Consider the following 5419-nt stretch of genomic DNA (forward strand, 5'->3'; position numbering starts at 1 on the left):
TGTCAAAACATGTATCACAATACAAATCCCCTCAAAAATACATAAATCAAGATGTAGAAAGCATGCTTAGGGCTAACTCTAGCCCCAAAAGGATGTCTAGCCACTCATGGATGATGTCCTCCAACCCTTAAGGGCAAGCTCCATGGAAGAAATCTACTCCATGGTGGATGAAGAGCCTCTAATGGTGTTTCTAGCCTCCTCCTCTCCTTTGCTTCCTCACTATGTATAAAAGTATAAAATCGCTCTCAAAAAGTGACTCATATTCCTTATATAGGTAGGTCAAATATCACTTAAAATGAGCTGGGATCGTACACCAATAATCCTCTAATGATTGGATATGAAACAACTTTTAATGAGCTGGAATTTGGATTTTCTCGAGATTTGGGAAGTTCGATCGATCGAACTTGTGGTGAGATCGATCGAACATGGCTGAGATCTATTGAATTGAAGCTGGATCAATCCTTAATGGCGGCGCCTTTTTGGATAAAAACAAATCTGAGATATTTTGAACATATTTTTGGGAAAAGGACAAAAGCGGTTGGTAGGGTGGTATAGTTGGATAAGATCAATCATTTGGATAAGGACAAGATGGTTCGATCGATCAGAGAATGAAGTTGGATCTATCGAACTTTGAGATCTTTGAAAAGGGACAAACATGGCTCAGATCCATCTTGAAGTGCTGAGATCGATGAAAGTTGGATCGATCAGACTTTTCTTGAGATCGATTGAAGTTGCTGAAATTCCACCTTTTACTTCCTTTTTCTCTACTTTGCTCATTTCTTTGATTCATCCCAGAATTGCTTCATTTCTGCTCTTATTTGGCTGAGTTAGCTTATTTTAGGGAAAATTACCTGAAAATGAAAAGAACACGAAATCAATTTAAAGCGGGAAAATAAGATAGATAAAGGTCCTAGAACACCTAAGCTTAAAGGGTTTAAATACGCACTTTTCAGCGCTCATCACACCCCTAAACTTAAATATTACTAGTCCCTAGCAATGAACTAGAAAGTAAAGGAATGCAATGAACAACTAAACAACTATAAACTAGAAAACAATAAATGGATAACGCCACTTTCGTAGGGGACACGATTGCATTTATCATATGCAATAAGCCTTTAAAACTCCTAGGTTACCCCTAGTGGACGAGTGAAGTCTCGTGAGGGTTTCCAAAAATGATACCCACAAACATTAAGCTCATTCTTTCAAAAGAGGCACCAATATTACAAACAACCATTGGGAGAAAATTACCTCAAGTATGCAATGTTTCAACCCTTTCCAAGCAATCTCTCAAAATTTCAACATCAAGCAAAGAAGTATGGTCCTTCACACATCAAGAAATGATCATGCAAATCAAAACAACTCTAGAATCCTTTTTGAGTGGACTGGCATCAAGTGTGCTGCTATGTAAGCCAATTAAAGAAAATGATCACATCCTTACCCTCAAACTAGCACACAAATCTAGTACCGATCATCAAGACAAAAAGTAGACCTTTTATTAAAGCTTTATTGTTCTAGGTGCGCTTATTCTTTTCACTCGATTTTTATTTTATTTTTATTTTTTTATTATTATTATTTTTTTTATAGGATCAAATATGGAAGCATGGTGCAATGTGTTGATCTATTAAGCTTTCTAGCGATCCATGAGGTCAAGCGTTAGGTCAATGACTCCCAAACCAGACGGCTTTAGGGCATTAGGCGTTAAAACACCCCTACGGACTTACAAGCTCAAATCAACTAGGCTACAAATCAAGACAACCTCCATCTAATCATTTCCCACTTCTCACCTTTTGGGAGAAGTCCTCACTTTTTTATCCTAGAGTTTGGGCCCTCCACCTAAGTTTTTTTATTTTATTTATTTATTTATTTTTAAGCAAGTTCAATTATTATCCTAGAGTTTGGGCCATCCACCTTTCGGCGCGAGAAGTTCAGTGCTTGATGAGGCTAGAATCCCGGCTACTTAGTGAAAAGGGGTTGTTATCCAGCTTTATCAAGAATGAAAGCTTTCAATGCACTACTAGCCCAATTGGGATATAACCAATTCAATAATAACAAAGCATGTACCCCATAAATGAATGCTAGTGTGCACATGTGCTATTGTAGAATACTAGAGTGAATCTCAAAATAATCACAAAATCAGGATGATGTGGACCACAAGTGCAAGCGTGATATCAATCTTTCAAAAAATTTACTTTTAAATGGCATCCACAAGGCATACAAGGAGTATTGGACTCTCAAGTCAAGCAAATTTTAAATTTTAAGCAATATAGTCCTCAAAAGATCAAAATCATAGTTAATCATGGACCAATCATAGAAAATCCCTCAAATACACAAGTTATGCTCAAAATTTTGAATTTAAAAACAAATACTATAAAGCACCATTACCCCCAAACTTAAATGGCACAATGTCCTTAATGTGCAAAAGAAAACAAAAGGGAAAGAGTATACCAGTGCAACTAAGGCAAAGAATGGCTGGGACAGAAGTATCCAAAGTGGGTGGCATAGCCCCCCCAAACTTGGGATTAACTGTGGTCCTGAAATTTTGGCATTTGGATGAAACTCATCAGATAACAAAAGGAATAATAACAGTGCACAGTGGACATGCAAGTGTAAATGGGATAGCAACTGAAAATAGGGAGAGGTATAAGGGTGATCCTGAAAATTTTGGGCAGTACTCTCTCTCACTGAAGTCACTGGGATGCACCTAATGGAGTCAAATAGATAGATATAAGAATATGAAAATAGGACATCCATAAAGAAAGCATATATAAACCAAAAATAAAGTACAGTACATCCAGTATCAAAGTCGACAGACATGGCTGCAAAAATAATATAACAGTATAAAAAATATGCAGCTATCACAGGATATATGAGAGGAATAAGAAGAATGGAAAGATCAAGTGGAGGAGGTAGGACGGGTAAGTCGCGCTTCGTGGATGTCTCTAGATAGATCTCTAAATACAGTCATGACATCCGTATGGAGGGATGCAATGTCAGCTTTAATAGAGACAGTCTCTGCGCGGATAGATACCACGGCGTCCTTCGGAGTCTGAAGTCGCTCTCCGAAGTCGGGTATGTGAGCAGGAGCCTCAGGTGCCGCTGGAGAGGGAGAATGATGATCCAGAGTCTGCTCCTCATCGTGAACGGGTGTCCCAACTGGAAAGTGCTGCCCTGGGTCCTTTGTAGGCTGTTTCAAATCAACGTCCATGTGTACGGTAGCCGGATAGCGACGTCCTCTGCTGCCAGGTCTGCTGCTATTGCTGCCGCCGCCTGCTCCATCTCCTCTCTCTCTAGTTCCTCAGCTGCCTCGACAGCATCGTCCCACAGACTTTTGATAAGAGCATTGTAGCTCTTATCCCAGTCATTCTTTTGCAAAGAACAGGCCCCAGACTCAGTCTGCTCCCGTGGCTGAAAGGGATAGTGCTGATCACGTAGGATCTGGGTAATGAGGTGGCCGAATGGGAGATACTTAGCCCCTTTGGGCTTGGCCTTGCTGATGTGGTCGACATACAGCTTCATCATGACGCTCCAGATGAGCGCTGGGATAGATAACCAATGCCCTGTATAGAATGCGTATAGAGCTGTCAGATAGTCGCCATGCCTCTATGTCTTGTGGCCGGCCATGAAGATGTTACTGAACAAGACAGAGTCGAAAAACCACAGGTCATCTGGAAGATAGGTTCGGGTGGCGAAGGTCTCGCCCGGCATAGTGACCTGTGAGTAAAACAGCCATGTCTACATATGATGTCCTGTAGAGAGTGGGATATGTGTCCTGTAGCTCTGTAGGGCAAACGTGTGGACACTGGCAAGATCTGGACAATGTGTCCACAGTGATACGGATCGGGTAGCCGTCAATGGTGGTCCGCAACTCTGCCAAGTTACTCGGGGCAGGCCGGAGGTTCTGGAAGAAATTCGGACCAACCTTGGGTACACTGGGTATGAGACAGGGGCAAGAATGACTGAGATGCCCCTCTGGAATATATCATCATATGCTGATCGGGTAAGTACCGATCGGGAAAAGAAGTCTGTATCGAAGACCGACTCGTGCGCCACTCGAAGGCGTGAGTATCTATGTAATTGCCGGTCTAACTGCTGGGCTGGCTGAGCTGGCGGTGGTGATGGAGATGGTATGTGCTCAACCTCAGCGACAGCCTGGGAAGAAGATGCCTTGGCTGAAGAGTGCAATCTGGTGTCAGATAAGGGAGACTGAGGTGAAGTGGGCTCTGCTGGCTCCTCCTGAATGGGGTCCTGTGCATGAGATGGACCTACTTCATCATCCAAACTCTGCCTGCCCCTGCGGTGATAGTGTCCGTGAGCTACAGTCTTGACTCTAGCCATGGCTCATAAAATAAAAGGAAAACTTGCAAAATGGGAGTCAGTGCTAGCATAAAGAATTAAAACACAATTTATAGAATCATGTATGTCAAATAGGATAGACAAAACAGATAAGAAACATGAATCTATGCAAGTGATAAGGAATGAGTGACATGATGTGAAGCATACTAGACAGTATAAATATGAAATGCAGCCAATGTGGAAAACACAGGCATTGGGCATGTATGAGATAGCATGAAACACAAGAGATGGTGTGTGAGATGTGCGAAACAAATCTGTGAAGTTCGATCTATCACAAAAATGTTAGATCGATTCAAGTTCGATCGATTAAGAATAAGTGAGATCGATTTGCGACAGATCGATCGAATAAAAAGTTTGATCGATCGAACTGTGAAGTGAAACTCGAAAAGTCACAGATCTGTGACGTGGATAGCAAGGGGCCTTCACGAACATGGTCTTGGGCCAATCTACACAACAAAACATCAAATTGGGTCACTTGATTCGGCCCATATTCTAAAAATCAAATCAAAAACAAGAAAAATTCAAAAACATATATACATATATATACACAGAGCTCAAAGCTTCATCCATGGCAATAGACATCATGAAAATAACCTAGATCTAACATTTAAAGCATGTGTTTATGAAATCGAAGCTTGAATCAAAGAGATGAAGATTCGGATCTCAACGAAATCAAGAGAGAAGTGGAGATGCGAATGAGATCTTAGATCCGAGAAGAGAGAAAGGGATTCAACGCTTGGGATGCTCATCGGAATCTCGCCAGAGATGGAGAAGAGTTGGGATGCAGCGGCGAAGGGGGAACGAGGGTCTACGATCGATTCTTGTGAAATTGATCGAATGACCCTGAATCAATTTTTAAAAACATTCCCTTGCCAGTTCGATCGATCGAATTGAACCCTCAGATCGATCGAACTAACATCGTTCTCTCCTCTTAAATGACAAAGTACTTTTGGGATTTTTCAAAAATAAAAAGTAAAAATAAATAAAATAAAAAGTAAAAATATTTTTAGGATTATATATATATATATATATATTTGGAAAATAAAAATGTCAATAAAAATAATAA

This window comes from Cornus florida, unplaced genomic scaffold (genome assembly GCF_030987335.1).
Source record: "Cornus florida cultivar Cherokee Brave unplaced genomic scaffold, ASM3098733v1 CherokeeBrave_3.0.0_Hap2_Chr04, whole genome shotgun sequence".
In the NCBI taxonomy this organism is placed as follows: domain Eukaryota; kingdom Viridiplantae; phylum Streptophyta; class Magnoliopsida; order Cornales; family Cornaceae; genus Cornus; species Cornus florida.